The sequence below is a fragment of the Pinus tabuliformis genome, chromosome 5_2 (assembly GCF_031772625.1).
Source record: "Pinus tabuliformis cultivar Carrire ecotype Pingquan chromosome 5_2, CPIR1, whole genome shotgun sequence".
NCBI lineage: Eukaryota > Viridiplantae > Streptophyta > Pinopsida > Pinales > Pinaceae > Pinus > Pinus tabuliformis.
The window spans coordinates 1068176971-1068204851 of NC_142306.1; positions in this window are offsets into that span (position 1 = coordinate 1068176971).

Below are 27881 nucleotides of genomic sequence, written 5' to 3' on the forward strand. Positions count from 1 at the left end.
AGTTGGTGCAAAGATTGGAAGTATCGGAGGATAAGATCGCGTGTGCTATTGATCACTGGCTCGATTGAATTAAAGAAGGATTCACTATTGAGTTCGCGGTAGATACTTTAGTCAGCTATAGCGAGGTAGAAAGACGTTTCCTCAAAGGACCGTGAGGTAAGTACGTTAAGTCTATGAACACTTGGATAAAATGCTACTGTGTGAAAAGTGGGTTCTGTAAATAAATTGATGTTTGGGGCTACGCGAAGTGGGAGGATTTACAAAAATGAAGGTAGTGCAGAACTAGAGACTAGCCCCTTGATTTCACCTCCGCAAGGGAATGGGGAAGAGCTCACGAAGGTCTCACCAAGAAGTGCGATAAATTTTGTAAGGCAGAGGATTCCGCACATACCACCCCCACCCACACCACCACCAGTTTCACTGTCTTTGCCCCCATCTTCTCCCATACCACCTCTGCCACCACGGTGAGTTAATATGGTGAGCGCGATGAAGTTTCCGGAGTTCAAAGTAGTAGGAAATGAAGATTCAAACCAGTTTTGGTTCGTGATAAAAGCTGTATGGGAAGTGCAGGGAGTCATAGATGACAATATAAAGGAAGCAACATTGGTCAGTGCTCTGCAGGATCGCACGCTGACCTGGTACATTAAGCATTCTAATGACATTTTGAATGCAAGAATCGTAGACATCCAAACTGCACTGAACAGAGAATTGAGAAGACCAAAGTCAGAGGTGCAGTTGATCATTGGATTCAATGAGACCATGATGCTATGAGGCAAGACTCCTTGGGAGTTGGATCAAATATTGAAGTGTACAATTCGCGAAGCTAATATGACTTTGACGGATGGACAACACCGTGAATGGTTTGTAGCATCGCTAACACCGTATTCAAGGAACGCGCTGTCACAACAGAGGCTAACAACTCAGGCCGAGGCCTTGGAGATTGCGATGAGGCTGCATGAGACCCTGATATAGGATCCTAACTTGGGAGTTTAGCAAATCCACGTGCAGTTTAAAAACTTGTGCCTTAAGATGCAGAGTCTGAAACAAGATAGGACAGCTCGCCCGAAAGTGCGCGACAAGGTATGGTGCGTAAAGTGCAAGGGTCAGGGACATGACAAGGACCACTGCCCAGTGTTCGTGAATTACCTCGCGGGAGGAGGATTGATGTCATTAAGACCGGAGGCACAAGCAGGACCTAGCATGATGCCTGCATTGTGGTGCGCAATTTGTCAAATAGGATGAAAGCATGCTATAGAAAACTGCCATTTATTGTAGAAACACACGCAGAATTCACAACAATTGTTCTATAATTTATGTAGGTAAGTAGGACATGATGAGCATGTGCACTTGTAGAAGTTATGAGTTGATGATGGATAGGACTCCCACCTATAGAGTTCAGGCTGAAATGCCGCCCCTTGACCAGAACGCAGGGATGGCGTGAACCGGATTTCAGGGGCATGGACGAGGCTGAGGTGGAGGAGGACCTACAAAAGGTCATGGGCAGTTGATATGTTACAATTGTGGAGGGCCAGGACATTATGCCCGTGATTGTACGAATCCAACGCGTCCGTCATGTTTATATTGTACATTGTTTGATCATGAGACAAAGGATTGTCCCACACTGATAGCGAGGCTGCGCGACAAGGGAGCGCTCCAACCTCCCCCGACTCAGAACTTGCAAATGATGAGGTCTGAGCTGCGTGAGGAAGACCCTAATGTGAACATTGTGCTCCAAAGTGGAATTATGACAGGGGATGACAAAGGCAAGTAGCCTGAAGATAGTACTTGGGTTCGCAAGGCTCCGATGAAAGAACCAGAGTTTGATTTGGAGCGCGCTAAGGAAACCTTCATGGAAGCTAGGAAGAGCTTCGCTGATGCCTCCACTTTAGGAAACAAAGATAGATCAAAGTCGGAGATGGACCCCTCAATGCTCATGATGTTCATGGAAACAAGCATGAAGTTTCTACGTGACAGCAAGGCTGTAAAGGGACTGTAGGAACTCATAAATAGATGCATTGGGACCTCACCAAGAGAACAACGTGTAGTATGGAACGTTGGAAAGCATGCGACAAGGATGGGAAGAGAAATGAGGTTGACAATGCAGATTGGGGAATATGATATGGACCAAGTGATTCTGGATCTAGGATCGGACATGAATGTGCTGCCAAAGAAGACATGGGAGCGCATGGGGAGGCCTACACTGAAATGGTATCCTATCCAGCTGCAAATGGCAAACCAACAAAAGATCCTACCGATGGGAAGATTGTAGGGAATCACCGTAGATATCGAAGGGGCAAGTGCACTGGTAGATTTTGAAGTGATAGAGATTGTTGATGATAACAATCCCTACCCTGTGTTATTAGGAATATATTGGGCCACTAACATGAATGGGGTGATAAATCTGAAGAAGCGCAAGATGATTTTTGAGAAAAAGTCTCTGTGTGTAGTTGTGCCTTTGGACCCTGCAGAAGGATCACGCTACACAGAGTTAGTGTGCGACTACGAAAGTGACGACGACTTGAATTGCATCTACAAGATAAATGCATGAGAGAAAGACTGGGTAAATCCCACCACGGATGGACGAATCTCATGGGAGTACGAAAGCTCCTGTACATCGGATTCTGACGAGGAGATAGAGTGATGGTAGAACCAGTTACACGAGGTAACCACGTTGAACTGTAACATGATGACGAGATCGTTGCGCTGTGTATCAACAGATGTAAGGGATGTTCCTACTTATGATAGGTTCAGTGAGGTGGATGCTTTCTTGAGCATGTTTGAAAGGGAGGTGCTCGAACAACAATGTTTCGAGGCTTTGAAATGGGTACTACGCACTATGCCCACGAGGTGGTGGGGCGCGCACCAAGGAAGCTTTGAGGAGTGGCACGAATGTAGGAGAATGATGCACATATGGTTTGAGAAGCCTCAGATGTGATTAACAGACAAGATTTCCAGATGAAACGCTCCGCTCATGCACCTGTCCAGATGGATATAGGCATATGTTACAAAACTTGCGCGGATGCACACAAACTTCACGTTAGGAGACATGGTCAGTAAGCATGTGCGGGCAAGGAAACTGCTCGAATGACCCCTTAGGTTGGAACAATAGAGTATGGAAAGAACGATTGGGCAGAAGGTTATCCACGTAGAAGCTTTTAATGAAGTATGCGAAGCACTGAACAAGGTATATGATGTGCAATAGACTAATTGGGACCTGTGTGTGCTAGCAGTTCTGTGGGCTTATAGGACAACGTACAAGAAACTGAAGGATAAGATGCCTTTGAGGTTGGTGTATGGAGCGAATGCTATAATCCCCATAGAGTATAAAATGCCTAGTCTACGCATAACAACATCGATAAATATGGTAGCTCACGGAGCCTTGGAAGAAGGGATCGTGTAGCTGAACGAAGCAGAACACTTGGGACCTGAGCAAGAAATCCAACAGGGTGATCCTAGGCTCCAAAAACTTATGAAAGAAAGGGTGCAATTAAGGGAGAAAAGTGCTCTGCTGGAAGTGGTAGTCAAGAAGCTTGAGGACGAAATCAAGAGGGATTTTCTCGATAAGAAAACTAGGGTGATAAAACAGGGTGCGCACGTTCATGTTGGTGATTTTGGGGACTACCGTTGAGAGTTGATCAGCCTGATGCCTTGGCTTGGATCGCATATTACTAAACGGATCACCCATGGTGGTGCACTACAGATGATAAAATGTGCGACGCAACCAGTAACAACAAAAGGTGGATGTTTTCCAGGAAAAGTGAGGGATGACCGGTTGAAACCCTATACAAGTGGTGCAGCCACCTGACTAGCCGTGGGAAGTACAATCTTAGTGCTCTAGGAAGTTGAAAGGAGGTGTGGAACTATAAACTACTCTGCCCAGGAGTTGTGTGATGTTGGAACTGCACGCATGAGCAAAATGTCATAAGGTCCGCGACTGTGCCAGGGGGGCTATGCTGCCGCGTGAGTTGGATGGAAAGTGGCCATTGGAGTCACTATTCACGATGTGATGCTTGACTTGAGACCAAATGGAGTGGGCAACATGAATTTAAGACGTGCTTTATGGGCAAGATTTGGGAAAATCTTCTGCCTAGGGAGCAGTAATGGACCGGATTTGGGGGGAACGGTTGAATTCAAATTCTAAAGGTACTATAAATTACAAAGGGCTACCCCGCAAAAAAAACTTGGTCATTTGTGATTTGAGCTATCGTATGCCCCACATATTCTGAGCTGAGACTTGGTTGCCCTGTGTAGAGCGTTGATTGAGCCCCTGACTGAGCGATTGAGAGATTCTTGAACGAGCAAGATGGCAGTGTCTGAAGAAGCTAGGAAATTGCAGAGATGACCGTCGAAGAGGCCGCACAATCCCTAATCATCGAAGATGCCCCTGAAGGTACTGGGATTGTGGCAGAAATCCCTAAATCACCGTGCACCCCAAGGTAGAAGAAAGACAAACAACCAATGATTATGGTGTGTGTGTCCCCTCAAAACCCGTTGCACACCAGACTGAAGATGGAGGAGAAAGGGAAAGTAGTTAACCTGGAAACTGATGAGGAGGAAGAAGACCTAGAGGACCTCATAATTGAAGAAGACGAGGACGAGGGCATGGAGGAAGAAACCGAGCCTGTGCACCCTCCAACAAAGTTGCCCGCATATATCCCCCCATGGAAGGGAAGGCAAAAGTGCCCAAGGACCTCGACGAGAGCAAGAGCTCTCTCCAGACTCTGCTCCTCCCAGACGACATCATCTTTGAGGGCACGCACCTGGGACAGGTGCCGAACTTGAAGTTTGAGGATTGGGATCTTGCTGACCATGAGAAATTCCCTCACCTAGAGACCGTGCAGCTCATGAAGACCAAGTAGAACACCACGACGAGGGTTATAGAATTGGAGCTACGAAAGTGGTTAAGTGGAGTTGAAAAGGCAGGGTTATTAAACTTGCTTTGTGTGTCGCATTACCACCGTGCCCTAGCGATGATCTTCATCATCAGGCAGCTCCTCTGCTTCGTGCATGGTGGGTGTTTCTGGCTGAAGGAGCCAACCACTTAATCCATCACATTACCTGGCTCCTGTGTAAAGGAGAGGACCCTGCAGACATTTCAGAGGGGAAGAGTAGCAATTTGGCCATCGTAAAGGCCATGAAGAAGAAATACAAGCTGGAAAAGAAGAAGAGGGGCTACGTAGTCTCCAGTATCAAAAACAAAGCGGTCAGGGTGATGACTCAGATATGGCAGGTAAAGTCATGTGGAAGTGCTGCGCGGACGAGGTACCTGCGCCGGTGGTGGCACTTACTAAACAATGTGCAGAAGGGGTCCAATTTAACTGGTCTGAATTCTTGTGCAAAGAGTTCCTCGAGAATTGCCGCGAGGCACAAGAACAAGGAAAAACGTTCCACTATGCATGGCTTCTGCTGTCCATAGTGATGGTGGCAGGGGAATTGCTAGAGGACAACCAGTTCCCCACGATTGCAAGGGATCTCCCGGAGGCTGCAAAGTATGCTTTGTTGGAAATAATCAGGGGGGTGAATCAATATTTCCCTTTTTCTTTTTTTAATTGTTCTAGTGATTGCCAAAAGCATATATAGATATGTATATGTATACACAGAACACATAAATCAACAGCTGGAACTAATGCTTTTATTAAAACTCAAGACAGTGCAATGAAATAAATACAATATAAGTATATATCTGATTGTGAATAGTTGCCAAGCTCCAACTTGGACTTCAGTGAGGCTCCAACCTCTAGAGCACCAACTCTATTTTGCAGTGGTTCTGCACTTAGGAGCACCTACCCCCAATGACTTCAGTCCTGTTCAATTTTAAGGCTCCAACCCAACCTTGGCATAAATTGGTATGATGCTACACTCTATTCAGCTGAGGTTCTCTCACTCCTACTCTCCTGCCTCTGCTGCTTCTATTGCCTCTACAGCCTCTGTTGCTTCTGCTGCCTCTTCTGCCTTTGCTGCTTCTGCTACCTCACACTCTGGTTCTTCACCACAACAACAGAACGAACAGTTCTCTGTTTTTACTGTTTTATACATTCCCATGCCTCTGTCCATTCGTTTCTGCTTACATTGCCTCTTAGGCTTCCTCCTCGGTCGTTGCGGCTTCCTCTGTGTTGTGCAAGTTCACTGACTTTCTAGGGATATGTAGATTCATTAGATTGGTAAAAACGATCCACGGAGAACACATCCTCTTGGTTTACCCTAATAGTGCTCCTTTTGGCAATGATTGCCGCATACACAAAGTTCTTTCAATTAAACATAGATGTTTTGTCCTGATCACAATCATAATTGCCATGATTCACCCCTTTTCACTGACCTTCAACCTTCTAAACCTTCGGAACAACCATCATAAGCCTTTCGGCTTAAAACACCCCACGCAAGCCAGACATTCCATTACACAGAGAATATGAGAAAACACAGTCAAACAAACTAAAAGGTGGACTTCAGGAAATATTACAATTGCACCTATTCCTGTATCGGGTCCATGCTTAAATCATAATCGGCAATTCGTGACTCTCGGGTGTCCTTTATATATCGGATCCATGACTCCGCCGATGGCCAACGGCTGATCCTCCAATGATCTAATGGACTGGATGCGATATTGTATTAAACCATAGTTAATATGCCCATCGGGTCCACAGCCTATCGCAGTCGGTGCTTCCAATGTGGCAAGGCTTTAAGGCTTGTGATATGCGACAGATGCGATCATAGATTAAGTCATATTTGTAATGTGCATCAGGTCCGCGTGGATATGCATCGCAGTTAGGAGTTGCCCCTGGCAGAGGTCCGATGCGATATCGCTATCGACGATCGCAATGGACTGCTTGACATATTGTAGCTCCCACTTCTGAAGTGCCGATGCGATACTCGCTATCAGCGATAGAAAGTCGCACAGGGTCAGGGCTCGACGTTAATGTAGACCCCTCATAGCGATGCGATGTGCCGGACCCGATACAACTCAACACTCCCATGTATAGAGTTTCAAGTCCACAATCCACCTCCGATAGTGTTAAGCCTATGTATATGGGCTTTCTGTCCGCCGATAGTGTTAAAGCATGCATAGTGTCTGATAGTGTAAAAACACATATGTATGATATATGCTCCTCCGCCTGTATCTTCATGCATATAATTCTTTTGTGGCCCGATAGCTCCTGATAATATAAATGCACTCATTGCTCCTCTGATGGCACTGTCTGCATCCTCTGTTCTACTCCTCTTGGCTCCCTTTGCTCCTCGAATATTTCCATATTGACATCAATGACAATCTGTGTCCAACAATCTCCCCCTTTTTTATTGATGGCAATATTCTTCTGCTCTACCCCTTTGACATCAATGGCAAAGGAATGCATATGGACTCCCCCTATCCTGCTACATCTTTATGAATGAATTGGAGTGATGATAAAGAAATAACCCCCATCTTTTGACATAGATGTTCGAATGCTTCTTGAGGAAGAGGTTTTGTGAAAATATCATCTATCTGCTCCTTAGTACTGATATATTCCAGGACGATGTTCTATTAAGCTACTTGCTCACGGAGGAAATGATACTTGATTGGTATGTGTTTGGTTCTTGAGTGCATCACTAGATTTTTGCTGAGACTGATATCACTTGTGTTGTCACAATAGATGGTAATCGGTTGATCTGTACATATGTCAACATATTTTAGAGCTTCCTTCATCCATAGTATCTGAGTACAATAGTGTGTTGTAGCAATATACTCAGCTTCGACTGTGGATAATGATATGGATGACTGTTTTTTGCTGAGCCAGGATACTAAACAGTCTCCTAGGAAGAATGCATTTCCACTAGTACTTTTCCAATCATCTATACTTCCAGCCCAATCAACATCGGTGTATGCAGTGACAGTCAGTGTTGAGCTCTTTGGGTACCAAAGACCGAAATCAGAAGTTCCTTTCAGGTATCTGAGAATTCTTTTTATAGCTAATAAGTGGGATTGTTTGGGAGCAGATTGAAATCTTCCCACCATTCCTACTGCCTGCATTATGTCTGGTCTTGTAGCTGTTAAGTATAGAAGGGCTCCAATCATTGACCTGTAATGAGTTGCATCTACTAGAGGGGAGTCATCATCTTTGCTCAGTTTGCAGTTTGTGGTCATAGGTGTGCTCATGGGTACACAATCCTCCATTCCATATTTTTTGAGCATGTCTTTTAGATATTTGGTTTGAGATGCACACAATCCTACTCTGGTTTGAGATACTTGAAGTCCAAGGAAGTGGGACAACTCTCCTATCATTGACATCTCAAACTCTTTTGACATGCTTTGAGAAAATTCATGGCTCATTTCATCATTATTAATAGCAAAAATCAGATCATCGACATAAACAAGAGCAATTAGTAACTTACCTTCATCTGTCTTTATGTATAGATTACTTCCAGCCACTCCCTTTTTGAAGCCTTGTTGCTGTAGGTAGTGATCCAATCTTGCATACGAAGCTCTAAGAGCTTGTTTCAACCCATATAAAGCCTTTTTCAACTTACAGACTATGTCCTTTCCTGCTGTTAGATCAAAACCTTCTGGCTGCTCCATGTAGACTTCCTCCTTGAGTTCCCCATTTAGAAATGTTGATTTCACGTCCATTTGATAGATTTTGAATCCTTTTGAGCAAGAAAATGCCAAGAACGTCCTGATAGCTTCTATAAGGCCCACTAATGCAAATGTCTCTTCAAATTCAATTCCTTCAACTTGTGAATAGCCTTTGCAGACACGTCTTGCCTTGTTTCTGATAACCTGTCCTTCCTCATTCATTTTATTTTTGAACACCCATTTGGTTCCTATTATGTTTTTGTCCTTTGGACGAGGTATTAGCTCCCATGTCTTGTTCTTCTCAATTTGGGACATTTCTTCTTCCATGGCTTTTACCCAATGAGGATCCTTACTTGCTTCTGCAAATGTTTCTGGATCTATCATAGATAGGAGGGCAATGACGTTTCTCTTGGGTGTAATTGTTATCCTTCTTCGGGTTTGCACATGTTCATCTCTGTTGCCAATAATCTGCTCTTTTGGATGATCTCTTTGGACAAACTTCATCTTTGAAGGGCTATGAGGTGGTTCTTTCTCCTCTTCTTCTTCCTCATCTATTTCTTCTTCTTTAGGTCCTTCTTCTTCAATGAAAAAATCTTCTTCATATTCTTCAATTTCTTTTTTCTGAAAGTCCTTCATAAACCTTTACATCAATGCTTTCCACTATTTTCTTCAGTCTAAAATTGTAGCACTTGTAAGCCTTGCTCCTTCTAGAGTATCCAAGAAATATCCCTTCATTAACCCAAGAATCAAACTTTCTTGGTGAGCTATCATTGATTTTTATGAAGCACTTGCTTCCAAAGATCTTGAAGTACTTTACTGAAGCTGGTCTCCCTTTCCATAACTCATAAGGTGTTTTTTCACAGTTTGGTCTCAATTGAGTTTGATTTAATGTATAGACAGCCGTCCCTATTGCTTCTCTCCAGAATTTCGACTACAAGTCTGCTGCTAGTAACATTGTTCTTGCCATTTCTTGCACTGTTCGGTTTCTTATTTCAACTACCCCATTTTGCTGAGGTGTTCTGGCAGCAGAGAATTCCCTTTTAATTCCATGAATATTACAGAACTTACTAAACTCGTTTGATGTGAATTCTCCCCCTGTGTCTATTCTGAGGCACTTAATTTTTGAATCTTTTCATTTTCTACAAGGGCTTTTAGATTCTTAAAACATTCAAAAGTTTCCGATTTATTCTTTATAAAATATATCCACATCATTCTAGTATAGTCATCAACAAATAACACAAAGTACCTTTCTCCTTGGAGTGCTTGATTTCTAGTTGGTCCACATAGATCAACATGGATGATCTCCAAGGGCTTTGATGTACAGAGCTCCTTTGTCTTGTGGCTGGCTCTGGTTTTCTTTCCATGTTAACATGGACCACATACTCCTTGATTTGGTTTGAACAGCCTTGGGATGTCTCATACAAATCTAATCTTGCTGATATTGAGCAGATTTTCGAAGCTTGTATGTCCAAGTCGCTTATGCCACAACCATCTTTCATTTGTCTGACTCAGGTAGCATTTATTTTCCTGAATCTTGTTCAGAATGTAAATTTTGTTTGGTGTTCTAACCCATTTTGGCACAAGTTCCCATGAGGGAGAGTTCCTTATTTCACAGTCTTTGGTGCTGAAGACAACCTTATGTCCTTAATCATAGATTTGGCTAACACTCAGGAGATTGTGTTTGATCCCATCTACTAGCAGAGCATCTTGAGCTTTTCCTTTTCCATTGATTAGAGTAATAGTTCCTTTTCCTGCAATTCTAGCAGAACCACTTCCAAAGGACACATTTCCTTCCTTTTTGCTCAATGAGACAAACTTCCTTTTGTCTCCTGTCATGTGTCTGGAACACCCGCTATCCACAAACCAATGATTTCCATTATTTTGAGCATATAGAGCTACGCCGCATTTATACATGTTGGAATTATTACTACTCGTCTTTCTTCCTTTGAGTCGGAAGTTTTGTTCATAGTGTCCATTATTGTAGTAGAATGAGAAAATCAGATCGAATTTTGTCAAGGGATAAAATGAATTGAAGGTTTTGATTTGTCCCTACCTTTTGGGGGCATGTGAATTGATTATTCGGTCCTTTAGCTTAGGCATTTCACTTCTGCGAGCCATACAATGTCTGGCTTGATGACCGAAGTTTTTATAGTGAAACCAGTGTCCAAGAAAGATGGTTTTGTACCTGTTGAAGCAACCACTGTTTGAGTTGATTTCCTTCCTGGGAATTACTCCTCCCTCGTTCTTTGGATTTGCGATGGGCCCTTGGTGGAGTACAGGTTTGTATTTGCTATAGTGTCCATGATTCGACTCCAAATTCTTCTTTGGAGTAATTCTCTCTTCATTCTTGGGATCTGGGATGCACTTTTGATAACATACTTTTTCATCTTTTGGATTGCAGGAAAGTGCATCGGCATAGCTTTTCGCACTATTCTTAGTGCTTGAGGATTCTCCTTGAAACCTATTTTAGACTTGTCATGTTGAGGTTTTTGATTTTTTAGAATAGTCTCAAGTATTTGACAGCTTTTACAACCTTTTTAATTTGCTCCAACTCCTTTCTCAGAGACACTATTTCGGCCTCACGTTCTTCACAAATCTCTTCTTTTTCTTTAAGCTTTGATTCTAAGAGATCTCCTCTCCTCCTTATTTCCTCGTTTTCCACTTTGAGAGAAATGATTTTGTTCTGTAGTTTCTCATTTTCTTCAGTGGCTCTTATTAATAGTTCATCTACATTTCCTTCCAGCCCTGAGTCATCATCATCTGTGGGTGCCATGAATAATGTTTCTTGGCTTTCGTCATGATCACTTTCCTCATATGATTTCTTTTTGATGACCATAAACTCATCCTCATCAGACTCATCTTGCTTGGAGAAGAAGTTTTTCTTATTGAACCCTTTCTTTTTGTGTGCCATTCTTTTAGAATTTCCCTCATCATCACTGTCATGTTTATGAGGAAATCTTGCTGCATAATGACCTATTTTACCACATTTAAAACAAATAAGAGGATACTTTCCTTTAAGCTTAGATCTTCTCTTCAGCTTTCGTACAAATTGAGCCAATTCGGATTCCACATCTGACTCATCACTACAGTCATTCCTTTCTTTCCCCTTATTTTACTTTGAGGCCTTGAATGCTGCATCTTTGGAGCTTGGGCCACCTTTCCTCATTTCATAGGTAGTGAGAATTCCATGGATTTAATCCATTTTGAGGGTATCTAGATCATTTGCTTCTTCTATAGTGCTTATTCCGGAGTCAAATATGTATGGAAGAGACCTTAATACCTTTTGAACAATGGTACTTTCTTCAACTTTTTCGTCCAATCCTTTCAGGGAATTTACCACTTCAGCTACTCGGAGAAGGTATGCTGCAATATCTTCTTCATATTCCATCTTCATGCTTTCAAATTGTCTTTTGTGAGTTTGAAGCTTTGCCTTCTTGACTTTTGAGTCTCCATTGTATAAGCCAACTAGCTTGTCCCACATTTCTTTGGCAGAGTCATAGTTCATGATTTTTGTGAATTTGGAATCAATGATTTCACTAGTGATGGAGTTTAACGCCTTTCCATTTGCAATGTAGGCTTTCCTCTCATCTTGATCTGTTGGAAGAGTGGTAGGCATATGATACTCATTTTGAACAAAATGCCAGACTTCAGGTCCAAGGGACGTTAAGTAGTAGGTCATTCTCTTTTTCAAGAAACCAAAGTTGGTGCCATCGAACAGAGGAGGTATTCCCAATGCTTTGTGATTTCTCATCATGGCTGCGAATCCTTCTTCAAGCTGTTAGGCTAGTATGAAGAATCCGGCTTTGATACCAATTGTTGGAAATACTGTGAGGGGGGGGGGGGGGGGGGGAATCAGTATTTCCCTTTTTCTTTTTTTTATTTGTTCTAGTGATTGCCAAAAGCATATATAGATATGTATATGTATACATAGAACACAAAAATAAACAACTTGAATTAATGATTTTATTAAAACTCAAGACAGTGCAATGAAATAAATACAATATAAGTATATATCTGATTGTGAATAGTTGCCAAGCTCCAACTTGAACTTCAGTGAGGCTCCAACCTCCAAAGCACCAACTCTGTTTTGTAGTGGTTCTGCACTTAGGAGCACCTACCCCCAATGAATTCAATCTTGTTCAGTTTTGAGGCTCCAACCTCTTGGGCTCGAACCCAACCTTGACATAAATTGGTATGATCCTACACTCTATCCAGTTGAGGTTTTGTCACTCCTACTTTCCTGCCTCTACTTATTCTGTTGCCTCTACAGCCTTCGCTGCTTCTGCTGCCTCTTCTGCTTCTACTACCTCACACTCTGGTTCTTCACCACAACATCAACACAAACGGTTCTCTGTTTTTACTGTTTTATACATTCCCATGCCTCCGTCCATTCGTTTCCACTTACACCACCTCTTAGGCCTCCTCCTCGGTTGCTGCGGCTTCCTCTGCGCTGTGCAAGTTCATTGACTTTCTAGGGATATGTAGATTCATTAGATTGGTCCAAATGATCCACGGAGAACACATCCTCCCAGTTTACCATAACAATGCTCCTTTTGGCAATGATTGTGGCATACACAGAGTTCTTTCAATTAAACAAAGATGTTTTGTCCCGATCGCAATCATAATTGCCATGATTCACCCCTTTCACTGACGTTTAGCCTTATGAACTGTCGGAACAGCCATCGTAAGCCTTTCAGCTTAAAACACCCCGCACAAGCCAGACATTCCATTACACAAAGAATATGAGAAAAAATAGTCAAACAGACTAAAAGGCAGACTTCAGGAAATATTACAATCACACCTATTCCTGTATTAGGTCCGCACTTAAATCGCAATCGGCAATTCGTGACTCCCAGGGGTCCTTTATATATCGGACCCATGACTCCGCTGATGGCCGACGACTGATCCTCCACTGCTCCGATGGACTGGATGCGATATGGTATTAAACCATAGTTAATATGCCTGTCGGTTCCGCAACATATCGTAGTCGGTGCTTCCAATGTGGCAAGGCTTTACGGCTTGTGATGTGCGATGGATGTGATCATAGATTAAGTCATATTTGTAATGTGCGGCATGTTCGCGTGGATATGCATCGCAGTTGGGAGTTGCCCCTGGCGGAGGTCCAATGCGATATTGCTATCGGCGATCGCAATGGACCGCTTGACATATTGTAGCTCCCACTTCCGAAGTGCCAATGCGATACTTGCTATCGGTGATCGAAAGTCGCACAGGGTCAGGGCTCAATGTTAACGTAGACCCCTCATAGCGATGCAATGTTCCGGACCCGATACAACTCAACACTCCCATGTATAGAGTTTCAAGTCCGCAATCTGCTTCCGATAGTGTACTTTACCTAGAGCCAAGTCTTCCGCCTTCGATAGTGTTAAGCTTATCTATATGGGCTTTTTGTCCACCGATAGTGTTAAAGCATGCATACATGGGTTTTACGGCCCGATAGTATAAATGTATATATATATATATATATATGCCTCTGATAGTGTAAAAACACATATGTATGATATATGCTCCTTTGCTTGTATCTTCATGCATATAATTCTTTTGTGGCCCGATAGCTCCCGATAATATAAATTCACCCATTGCTCCTTTGATAGCTCTATCTGATTCCTTATAGCTTTGCTTGTGCCTCTATTGCTGTGATGGCTGTCTGCATCCACTGCTCTACTCCTCTTGGCTCCTTTTGCTCCTCGAATATTGCCATTTGACATCAATGACAATCTGTGTCCAATATGATTCACTATTGGCTACTAAGGATGGGAACCAAATCCGCGACAATAAGATATTCTGGGTGTTCATGGAGATGAACATTAGAATGGGGATTAACTGCAAGTTGCGGTTATCACCCACTATCTTCAATAGCCTGCAAATTTTTGCAGAATTTAAAGTGGACTTCCACCACATATACCTTAGGGTGCACAAGGACCCTTTGAAGAGGTGGAGTGACCTACCCTTCATAGCCATCGATGATGTGATTTTCAATGTACTGGAGACATGGCCACCGGAATGGCGTGCCCCAGACATCGCCGCAGTGGAAAAGTATGCTGCGCAAAAGAATAAGTAGGAGGCCAAACTACGCATGGAATAGTTGGCTGAAAAGAGAAGGCAAGAAGCAGCGGCAGCAAAAGTGCAGGAGGTACGGGATGTTGCGTAGGAAGCAGTAGAAAAAAAAGGCTGCAGTAGTAGCAGCAGCACAAAAGGCAGTAGAAAAGGCGCGCGAGGGCCAGAAGTCGCCTCCGCTAGAGCAGGAGAAAGAGATGGAAACATAGGAAGAAGAGGGCGACGTGGTCCCACAAGCAATGTCAACATTATTGAAGTGCCAGCGCTCAAGCGAGCGGATGGGGCCGTGCAAGATGGTCAAAGCATCTAAATTGTCTATCGACCCGATCACCCTTACTGAGGGGGATCTGCATGACATAGGCGAGATGGTGTGCGACATCACCACCAAGGCCCTCCAGAACTTCACAGAGGAGAATTAGATTGTGTTGGGAGCCCTCCGAGCATAGATTCAGGAGTTGCAGGTGTGCACTCCTAAGGTTGTACTCTTTCGACTAGCCTCACAGTAAGAACAATTGCAGTCGAGGAAATGCTACGTGCTTAGACAACCAACACAATAGGCTACCAGAGGGGGCACTGGTTACAAAAAATGAGGTCAACTGGCCTACAGTCAGTACCTTGAAAGGCCTCGGGATCAACATGGCTGCGCCCCCACGGGAGATGCTCTATATTCTGCAGGATGGGGTTATTGCAGAATTGCGGGCTATGGAGAGCCGCGCGTTGCAAGTGTTGAGCGAGCATAAGATCAACATGGATCAGTTGAGCTTGTAGCATGACGAGGTTATGTTGCAGAACATCAGATGGTATAGGTACTGGAAGAAGCCTTCCATATGGTCCCTGAGCTGGCCATCCTAGCAGATGCACCAGCAGAGGCGCGCATCCACAGATTAGCAGCAGGGGTGTGCGAGGCACGAGAAGAAATGGCCAAGGTTCAACTGGAGCTGAACCTTTAGATAGCAGAGCTGTGGTTGAAGGCGCAACCGTCCACCCCTCTAGAAGTAAGAGAACAGTGCACCAGCACTATTACATCGGGGATGGAAGAGATCAGCAGTGCAGTAAGGGACTGCACCAGAATGTTGGAAGAGTCATTCGAGGTCCTCACCAATCTGTAGGAGGACCCTAACATCCAACACTTAGAGACAGAGGCACGTGAGCTCCAGTAGTAGTATGATAGCATCAAAGGGACTACGCAGACAATGGCCCTCACTCAGAGGCTCGCGCGAATGTAATAGGCCAAAGCACTTAAAGAGCAAGTGGACACAGCACGACACAAAGAAGTAGTTTTGAAGGCATGCATTCAGCCTTGGATTGATGAGGCCTTCGTCATTACAACAACAATTGAAGGCAAGCTCGTGCAAATGCAGGGGACACAGGAACAGATGCAGGGAAGCAGTTCTAACACTGCGGTCTTGGAATAACGTGTATAGGAGATTCAACAGGCAGCCGCTCAATGCGTTGCCGACCTTGCAGCTATTTGAGTAGCGTTGGAGGGTCTTTGCACAAAGATCTCCGCACCGACAGAGTGACTCGAGGGTGAGTCACGATGTTTGTGTTGGGGGCCTGTTGGGCGTGGAATCCTCCCTAGGCATGTTTTGGGGCTTAAAGCCCAAGTTTTGACTAAGTCCATTGTAAAGACTTTGTGATTTGTGGGCGCGGAGCGCGAAGTCATAATAGAGTCATAGGGTTGTTCGCCGTTGTTTTTGTAATGTAATTTCGCTTTAAAAGATCTACCCATGGTTTGCAGACCATGGGATTGTATAAATAGAGTGAGGCTCTAAGTGTGGAAATAACGATGCGAAAAGATGAGGTGAAGGAGTCAATGAAGCATTGAGTCAAAGTGTAAGACATGTCTTTGGGTTGTAGAGTAGGAGAAGGCTCTGCAGCTGAGTGCGCAGAGGCCTAGTAGTCCGCAGTTGAGTGTGTGGACCCTTGCAGCTGAGTGCACAGGGCAGGTCGAGTCTGTAATCGTTGGAAGAATTAATGAAAGAGAAATTTTACCATATTTCTGTGTATCTTTTCCTATTTTTTGTATTATTGGGCATGAATTGAAAGTCTACTGTTTATTTACTGTGCGAACTCATATGAATGTACTGAATAAATAAATATCATATAAGACATCTATTTATGTGAAGATAACTAACTGTGATAAGAGGATAAGTAAGATCTCGGGTGTGACTTAGGGAAATAGTGCAGATCACTGCTACAGTAGCGTGGAAGCCCCACAACCCTTGGTTAGGGCTGCACGAAGGTGAACATATTAGGTCGCAAAGGCCAGGGAAGTGCGCGAGGTAACCTGCGCGAAGGGACTCACAGTTGGACCAAATAAAGCCCCTCAGACATCTCAAGGGTGCAGAAACCTAGTTCTAGCACCCTATTAATGTCAGTGTCTTCACACTGCCATCAGTGATCAAAATATTCTCTTTTGCATTTCATAGTAGGAGTCCCACACTGATGAGTTTTCATTCCATTAGGTCATGGATTCACTGATGGTAGGGTTTACTTCCATTTTTTCTCCTCATGATCTATACTTGTTGATCCTCTTTCATATTTTAGTCATGGTTCATGATTTACTCTGTAGTTTATCTTATCAAGTCTTAGGGTTTGGTGTTTTTAGGTTTTAGGGTTTTATCATGGTCAAAACCAATTATTTCATGCCAATAATGATTAGCAAGGATATGAGGAGGCTAATAATGATTGTTAAAATCATAATTTATCAGTTTGAGAGACGAATGTAGTTCTCACCTCAAAACTTGTTTTGAGGTGAAAACAGAGTATTATGTTTTTTTATCTTCATTTATGATGTAATTTTATTTTTTCTATATGTAATATTTGTTCCCAAGCTCCTCCTAAGCTTGTGATGTTGCCAAGCATCTGCCACTGCAAAAAATCAAAGTGATCTAGAGCATTAGTCCACTTGCAAGCAAAAGAAAATAAACTTGAAAAACTGTTGGTATCACGATTGCCATTACACCAAAACCCGCAGGTGTTAGTAAACGGACGCATCGCCAGAGTTAACGGATCCTCGAGAGGCGGTTAGTCCATGTCACGAAACACACGGGGAGCGCTGGATTATCCAATGCCCAACAATCTCCCCCCAGTGCAAGCCGGGTGTGATTCGAACTCGAGACCTTTGGCTCTGATACCACTTGTTGGAATCACGATTGCCATTACACCAAAACCCGCAGGTGTTAGTAAACAGACGCATCGCCAGAGTTAATGGATCCTCGAGAGGCGGTTAGTCCATGTCACGAAACACACGGGGAGCGCTGGATTATCCAATGCCCAACAAAAACAAAGTATTGAAAGAGACAAAGAGACATTACAAAGATGGGTTTTCAAAAGCAAAAATTTAAAAGGGAGTTCATATATAAACTCATTCTTTTTTATTTTCATGCCATTGTGTCATTTAGCAAAACAAAAGAAACCAAGGAGAGAAGAAAATCAGTTTTCTAAGTGTTATTGAGCAAAAACAGGGTGGTGTTGCACTTAGAGGATAAGGCGCTGCGTTTCTGAAGATTTTGGCCCAGTACTGTGCTCCTGGGTGGTGGCACTACGCTTAGGCCAGCCAAGCCCAAAATCACTCCTAGCTTTAGTTTTCTCCAAAATTTCATCTTGTTTATCACTTTCCACATCTTGTTTATCACTTTCCAAGTAAGTATTGCTGCTCCTCTTCTCTCTTAGTTTGCATATGTGTACAATTTCATGGTTTTGAAACTCTTACATGTAAACCCTAATCTCCACTAAAACCCTAGTTTTTCAAAACCCTAGTTCTTCATTCTCCCTACCACTCACCTCCTAAACTAAAACCCTTGTCCCCACCACTATTATCCCCTTCTACCATCCCTTCATTACTCCCTAAACCTTATCCCTCACATGTTTTGCCCATAGCCTCATTTACATCCATTTCTCCCAAACCATTGCACATACCACCCATCCCAAATTGTGCAAACTAAGAGAGTCATCCAAATCATGGACAGAGGTAGTGATTATGAGGAGTATGAGGAGGAGACAGTCAGTGATAGTTTTGTAGAGAGACATAGGTAGAGAAAGCCTCACAAGGGAGGAAAAATCATAAGAGAAGAACCCACTAGTTTAAGAGAATTACAGGCTTGCCCACTTGCAGTCTCTTGTTTTAGGCACCAAGGATGTTTTGAATTTTGTGAACTAGTGGAAAGAGCTCAGTTTCACCATGAGTTGGCCAGAATTTTTGTGGCTCATTTACATAACAATGAGGTGACACTTGCCAGGGTAACCTTCAAAATATCACCAGCTGTCATTTTAGAGGCCACTAGAATCCCTAATGTGGGTGAGAAATGGTACAAGGGTTTCAACCTTGATGAGAATTATTATGAACCTTACATCAGAGCTCAGTTTAGGAGATAGGTGAAGAGGATTTTCCCCTTTAAATTTTTGGAAAGCAGGTATGTTCCTTTGATGAGGATTATCATCAAATATTTTACTTGTGAAGGAAGATTCTCCCGGTTGTATGCTTACCATATCAGACTCCTCATGCACTTCACCAGGGTAAAGATGATGAACCTCCCATACTTCTTGTTTAGAAACATTGACAAGATAGCTTACCTTGTGCAGAAGAAGCCATACCCCCAGTAGTTGAACAACATCTACCATTACTCCTTAATCAAAATCATTGTTCTTCACCATCTTAGTCTTCTTAACATTCCTTGGGAGACTTTCATTGCTCATGAGATGTTCAAAGGTCCACAGATCCCATCACCAGTACATCAAGAAGAAGGTGGGCCATCTAGCCATGAAGAAACAAGGAAAGAGGTTAAGGAAACCAAAACTACTGAGATGCCAATGTATTTGACATATTAGAGAGGCACAAGAAAACTTTTTGCAGCTGCTAGGCAAGTGTTTGCTCCACGGAATGTGGAAGGGACCTTGCCTTCTTCTTCAGTCCACAGGCAAATGTTAACTCCACAAGGTGTGGAAGGGGCTTTGCCTTCTACATCGAAAAAACAGGTACAAGTTGAGCAGTTGAGAAAAGGAAAGGAAAAAGTGTAGGAGGAAGATCTTGGTGATGAGGAGGAAAGAGATTTTGACTTGGTTGAGCATGAGGAGCCACAGTAGCGCCGTACTCATCAGGGAGTCAATATCATTGACTTGGAGGCCCAAGATCAGGAAACTATCAAGGACATCATCATAAAGGAAAAGGAAGCTCAAATACAAGATTTGGTAGATAACTTAGAGAGAGCCAAGTTCATCATCAAATACTTGGAACAAGAAAACAAACAATTGAGTGACAAACAAGTCCTCATGGAGCTAGAAATAGTCAAAGCAAATAGGCAAATTATCAAAGAGGATAATGTTCCATTGACTTCTATTGAGCAGGAGATTGAGAATGATAGGGAAACTTGGCTTGAGAGGGTCAATATACATCTTTAAGGACTTATTGAGAAGGCCAACAAGGAAAAGAAAATGCTTCGACATATGGCATACCATTACATGACCCGCAACAAAATCTGTAACATGAGGGTTAGAAAATTGAAGGCAAGGTTAAGGAGAGCTTTGGAAAGCAAAAGGAAGCAAGATAGATTGAGAATGTTGGCTGAAGCCTCCCTAGTCCATAAAAGCAGTTGATGGTGGTGTTCCATGCCAAATTTGGGCAAATTTTGGAAAGTTTTTGCATTTTTGAAATTTTGTAATTTATAACACATAAATTTTTCCTAGGAGTGCAGCGCCGGTCCTGGGGCATCCATTGGAGGAAACGTTAACATATTTGGATTCAAAATGATGAGGACATACACCTTGGAAAGTTTCAGAAGTTTTGGAGCAGATCTGGTCCACCAAAAGGTCCAAAAACTACTAAAAAATGACCTCTCTGCCTCTTTTTGGACACACAAAAGTAGTCTTGGGAGATTCAATTTTTGAGGGGGTAAATGACCTCCAAATTCAAAAATTCTAGGTGTTTCAGAAACTAGACTTGAAGACATTTCCAATGAGCTATCATGGGATCAATTTGGCTAAGGGGAAGGCCTTCAAAAGCAGGTGGAAAGTGGCACTGCGCTTAGGACCAGTGGCACTGCGCTTAGGACCATTTTGCCCAGGAAACTCAAATTCGCCTATTTTGACTGTAAATTTGACTTCTCTCTCCTCATGGATGATTTCATTGATGTAATTGATGACATTACATGTAAATATAATGGTAAAATAGGGTTAAATGGTAGATTCATTAGTTAGAAGTGGTTTTGAGGCAAATGAATCAGTTTCCCTACTTTTAGAGGCAAGTTGTTTGACTGCCTAGATTCCTGGTCCTTGTTTGGAAATGGTTGAAACAACTCTTGTTTTCATGGTTTCAACCCCTGATGGTTAGGATGAGGGATTCCCATGTCTATATCAAGTATTTTCTTTCTCATTTGCAAGGGTTGGATTCACTTGGATGCTCTGAACTACATTGTACATCATTGTAAGCAGTTTGGCAAGGAAATTAATAGGAGTTGCAACTATTTTTATGGGATTCCTATGTTATGGTGCTTTTGAATAGTTTCTTCTTTTGTTATCAGTTGTTTACATGTTTTATGTATGCCATCATCTATTTCATTGCTTCTAACTGAATGATATCAAGATAGATAGGTATAATTCATTGTTTGCAGTGCTCTACCTTGGGAAATCATTCAGTATTCTATGTTTTCTGTTGTTTGAGAATGATACATGATCATTACATGCCCTCCTCAACTCCTCACCAGTCTTAGACATCTCACCTCACTCAATTTCAAGTGCTAAAGCCTATACTTACCTTGCCCCATAGAACACCCTGCATTCTGACCTAATTTCCTAGACCTAAATTTCCCAGCTCCATCTGATCCAACAAAAACCAACAAATTCAATAAAAAATTTTCGAGCTACTATACCTAACCTAAAATCTTTACCTAATCCAGTCATCCCGACTGAGATTCATCAGGAGCGAGCCCTCTCCCGACCTAGTAGGGCTAGCTACCAGGTTAAGCTTGGTTTGTGGTTACCCTAAAATTGCCTTCCTTCAGCCTAAGGTCAATCTAGGCTATAACACACCCCCCCATACTACTTTGGGTGAGACCTCAGTTCGCGCTTCGCGGACTGTTGCCGAAAGGGCCAGTAGTACCGAGATTTGGTTGGCTAATTAACTCCGAACTTGGGTCAGACCCCAACAAGCCAACACCCCCCTTGAGGGGAACACCATCCTTGGTGTTCAATAACCATTTAAAAAGAAAACACAGTTTATTTAGAGCTTTATAAACACAAATTTGTACAACATTTACAACTCACATACTCAGTCACTTATCCAACAACTCAATGGATATATATATATTTGTTTGTGTTTGTGTGTATGTGTATTCCCATTAACTCCTCCATCTTTCAGTGGTGCTTTTTATATGCACTCTGATATCTCCAAGTTCTTGTAGTCCTCTTTTCAATTCACTTCATTCACCATGTCTGGGAAATTCCCATGCTTTCCTGTAACATGGCATACAATCTCTCATGAGATTCATTATAGAGAATTTTCAAAAATTTCAATTATACCTCTTGCCTTGTCCTTGAATGGTTTCTCAACCAGTCATGCATATATCTTTAACAAAGCCCATGTATCAAACGTTCTTAAAAGATTCTTTTGTTACACAATAATGGCTATAACAACGTAAACTTTGAAACGGGAAATATAAAATCAAAACGAGAAATCTAGCAAAAAAAACCCCCAAAAACATGAAAAATCAACTCGAAAATGAAAAGTGTTGATGCTGGAATAACACATTTTTTTTTTTTTAGGGTAAATTTTCAACATGGTTTAAAAATGACAGAAAACCAATTTTTTTTGTGCAAAAAACACGTTGAAAACGAAAAGTGTTGATGTTGAAATAATGTCTGTTTTTTTTTCAAGATAAAATTTCAACATTTTTAAATAATGGCGTAAAAGATTTTATCATGACTCTAAAAAACATTGAAATTTCAAAATAATGATGAAAACATAAATTTAAAAATAAAAACAAAATAAAAACAATGAAAAAAAACAAAAACAAAAGTTAACAAAAAAAATAATAAAAAGTAAATAAAAATATGTATTAAAAAAAAACAAAAAATTAAAAAAAGGACAAAAAAATCAAATATATAAAAAAGACAAAAAAAAATCAAACATAAAAAGGGAAAAAAAGAAAAACAAAATTAACCAAAAAAAGACAAAAAAAAACAAAATTAACCATATATATATATAGAGAGAGAGAGAGAGAGAGAGAGAGAGAGAGAGATTTTCGAAAAACATGATGGGAAAAAAATGAAAGAAACAAAACAAAAAATAAAAAACAAATAAAAAATGCATCATTCGAAAATTAAACAAAAATATACATTAAAAATAATAATAATTTTTTGTTTGAGAAAATAAAAATAAAAATAAAAATAAAAACACTGTGATAAAAAAATCAAAATCAAAATATAAAATACAATAAACAACTTGAAAATACAAAAATCATTGGAAAAACATTTAAAAAAAAACATTATGAAAAAACATTATAAAAAAAATAAATTAAAATTTTAATATACCAACAAGATTAAAATAACAAAAAACTTAATTAAAAAAAAACCATAAAACCACCAAAAAAATTATAAAATAAATGATAATTATTAGAAAAAAAAAAAAAAAAATGTGTCCCTGTAGGCAGCGCGCCCGGCTGTGGGCCTGCTCACCTCGGGTAAAACACAAAATGACCCCCTAGCCTTTCGGGGGTGATTCACGGAATCACCCCTTGGGTCGATTCTCAGAATTGCCCCCCTTGGCCGATTCTCATAATCGACCCCGTGGCCTCCCACGGGGTTGATTCCTAGAATCACCCCCTTGGGCAATTCTCAGAGTTGACCTTCTAGCCTGCCAGGGGGTCGATTCCCAGAATCACCCCGTGGCTTTCCAGGGGTGATTCTGGGAATTCCCCCCCTGGCATGGTGGGGGCGATCCTGGGAATCAGCCTAGGGGAAGATTCTAAGAATCATCCCCAGCAGGTTAGGGGGTCGTTTTGCATTTTTCCCAAGGAGAGCAGGCCCACACTCAACTGCACTCACCCACAACCAGTGCCTGTGGGCAGGCACACCCGACTGTGAGTGTGCCCGCCCATGACCGAGTGCACCCGACCATGGGTGTGGTCGGTTGTGGCACGACTGCGTTCAACACACCGTCATTTCGCGGGTGGGAATTGTAGGATGCAACACATCGTCGTGCCCTGAGCATGCACACTTATGGCTGGGCACACTCGCCCATGAGACTGCCTGTGGGTGGGTGAGCCCACCAGCGACATGATGACATGCAACAAACCGTTGTGTTGTGGGCGGGCACGTCCATAGCCGGGCGCGCCCGCCCACAAGCAATCATGTGGGTGGGCACGCTAACGGCTGGGCATGCCCACCCACAGGACTTCCTGTAGGCGCACACGCTCGACCGTGGGCCTGCCCACCCTGGGAAAAATGCAAAATTGGCACCCAGGCAAGCCAGGGGGTTGATTTTCAGAATTGGCCCATTGGCTTGCCAGGGGGTCGATTCCTAGAATCTCCCCCAGCAGGCTAGGGGAATAATTCAAGGAATTGACACACAGGGGTGATTCTGAGAATCGCCCTCGACATTCCACGGGGGAAATTCCAAGAATCACCCCCAGCCTGCTAGGGGCGATTTTGGGAATCAACCCTTTAGCAAACTAGGGCGTCAATTTTGAGAATCGCCCCTGGCAGGCTAGGGGGCTGTTTTGCGTTTTTCCTAGGGTAGGAAAGTCCACAGTCGGGCACGACATGACACTAAGGCACGATGGCCCTCTAGTAGGGGACCTACCAAGGGACCGGTGACAAATGAGAAATTAAATAATTTTTTTCCTAACGAATGGTTTTTTTTGTTCCTTGTATGACCTTAACATCCAACTTTTCATGGGGGTTGTTGTGCATGTTTCTGGTCTTTTTTTCATTTCAGAATCACCCCTTGGCCTGCTAGGGCGCTAATTCGCAGAATCACCCTCGATAGGCCAAGGGGGTGATTCTAGGAATTAGCTCAAGGGGGCGATTCTGAGAATCGGCCCCGCTAGGCTAGGGGGTGATTCCCAGAATCAACCCCTGGCCTACTGGGGGCGATTATGGGAATGAAAGAATCAGCCCAGGGGGTGATTCTAAGAGTCGCCCTTAGTAGTCCACGGGGCGTTTTTCTCAGGGCAGGCAGGCCCACGGCCAGGCGCGACATAACACTAAGACACAACATCCCCATAGCATGGGGCCTACTAAGAGATCAGGGGAAAATGAAAAAATAAATAATTTTTTTTTTCTAAGGAATGGATTTTCTTTTTTGTTCCCTATATGAACCTAACATTCAACTTGTTATGGGGGTCGATGTGCATGTTTCTGGTCTTTTTTCATTTTTAGATTTTTTTGTTTTGTTTTGTTTGTTTACTTAAGCTATTGGTTTTTTTTAATTTACTAGTTTATATATATGTGTATATTTTTTGCAAGAAATTGGGATTAAGGAATATTTTTGTGAAACTTTCTGGACCAAAGATTGCTAAAACTAGAGGTGGATCCTCAAAAAATACTGTTGAACTAACCAAACCTCAGCTAATAACAACAAATATATCAAGTGCCTCAAAGGATAAGAAGCTGATTTTTTACTGGAAGAAATCACAAGAAGTGAAGCATACAGAGCATATATAGTTTGTGAAAGATAGAGAAGGTGAAAAACATCTACAGATATATCTATATGTGGATATTCCTGACGATAGTGGAAGTTATGAGGTGTTGGGAAAAGTACTAGACATGTGTTTGATACCGGATACTGAAGTTGTTTATGCGCTTACAAAACCACCCATGTCACATGACAAGATTATATATTAGTTTGGATTGTCAATGTATGACACGACAGATGAATCTACAAATATGTGTAAACAAATCATAAATGAGATTGCATAAGATATCGTAAGTATTGTTATTTATATTTATGTATTTTTCATTATTGTAACTGTATCATTATATCTTTTATAGCTTAGTTTTTATTGAGATATGATATTTTGTTTGATAGAATTTTATTGAAAATCTTTCAATTATGTTGGGAGGCATTTATTTTATAGAGAAAGATATTATACATGTTGTCAACAATTTCCACTCAGGATCAGAAGAAGATATGGCAAAAAAGCAAAAAAAAGATTCATAATGCTACAAAATTACATCCAAGGGATCAACAAAGAATGCCTATAGTGGATAAATCTAGTAAAGATAGACATGTTACTTTTGAAGAGGAGGAAGTTGAAACTGAAGCTGAAGAATATGTTGCCATTACTGAGGATGAGATTAGAACTGATGTTAGAAAGGAGAAGAGCCATAAAATACCAAAAGTAAAAATTCCCAAGAATGTCTCTGTTTTAGTTGATGATGAGGATGTTACTTATCTAGAAGAAAAGAGGAGGAAGAAAATAAAATTTGATCATTCTCAAAAAGTCAAGGCTAGCAGTGAAGATCCTAGTGAAAATTCAAAAGAAAGCAGGGAATTCATTATAAGAGGAGCTGATTTAGAGGATGGAATTATTAAAACAAAGCAAAATTCCATTTGATATAACTTGACAAAGACAAACTTAATTGAGGGTTGTTGTACATTTAAGCTTAATGTCAGAGAAATCTATAATACAAGTGAAAGACAATTTAAATATCAAATTAGAAAGACACACCACATGCATGTCAACAACTTGAAGACATTGATGAGGCACAATCCATATGCTGATTATGTGCTTTTTGTTGATCGAGTTCAAGTTCCCAACAAATAAGCATTTGATAAGTCAAATTGTTTTGAATACAATTATTATGTGCTTGGGGTGGACCGTTTTGTAGAAGCTCAAAGATAATTGATGGAGGAATATCCCAATAACCCACGTTTTGAAACAATGAAATGTATCATTTATGTTGGTTTATCAGATACAGAAGAAAATTTATTGGCATGGGATCATAATACAGATAATGAGTATAGGATGTCTATGAATTTCATCCAAAGGGTTATATTGGTTCATAATGAATTTGAAGAAAAATGTGGCGGGGATAAGACAAAGGTTACTCTAGAATTTTAGATGGAATGTTGTATGGAAATAGGATATCAAATTGAGGAAAAAATCAATTCAAAAGGCGATAAAGTACATCATGATATATTCAGAGATATTGAGAACATTTTCCAGATGGCATTTAGAACTGGAGAGATATGGGAATTGATTAATGAAATTTTTAGCATGTGGGAGAACATTGACATTAAAAACTAGAAGGCCAAAAAATCCAAAACCATTGATATGTAGCAATAGTAAATCAGGTCCTGAAATGAAGATGCTTCCAGAAGATATGCCTATCACACCTTAGAGAGAATTACAAGGACTGAAGGATGAAAAACTTGTCAAAACAATATTATCAAGTGTGAAGTCAGGGGAATTATCATTGGACGAAATGTGTGAGGAATTTCAAAAGTAAGTTGAATTATTTTTACTTTTTTTCTATATTATAAATTTCTTTTAAATATAACATATTGTGTTCGTAGTATTTGTTATACATATCATTATATTAATTTTTTTACTTTATCTATTCATTCACAAGGTTTGCATGAAAAAACAAGAACAAAGGGTTAAATTGTTGAATTAAGATAGTTGGGATGATGTTGTACGCAATTACCCAGATTCAAGTTCTACATCAACAATAAAAGATTTTTATCTTGCATTTAAAAATGTATGTTGATTTATACATTCATTTTTATTCATATGTATACTATTTTTATTTTATAACTTATACATATATTTGTTTATTTTATTAAAGATGAAGAATGATGCAAATGGAGCACCATATAGTTTCATAAGCTTTATTGAAAAAATTAAGATCAAAAGACTAAGAAAAAAACGTCTTAGTAATGTTGAACTTGATCCAACTCTTACTCATTTCATTTGGAATGGGCTTGACACTATTCAATATCAAATAATACAAGGTGATTGTGAATACATTGCTAAACTCATACCTAAAAGGGATTATTCCCTAGTTATTGCAGATATTCCCCATGGTTTCAATATCCCAAACATTGACTATGATAGTGACCCTTATACTTATCAAGCTCTTAGTAAAATGGTTGCGGGATTTGTAGAAGTCACATCATCACCATTATGGATATTTTTGACATTTCATTCAGACACACAACTAGCAGTCTTATTGACAAGCTTCAAGGGGAAAACAAACTCAAGGATGAAACTTACATGGTAAGACGTTGAAATTGTATGTTTGATTAATATTAAAATTT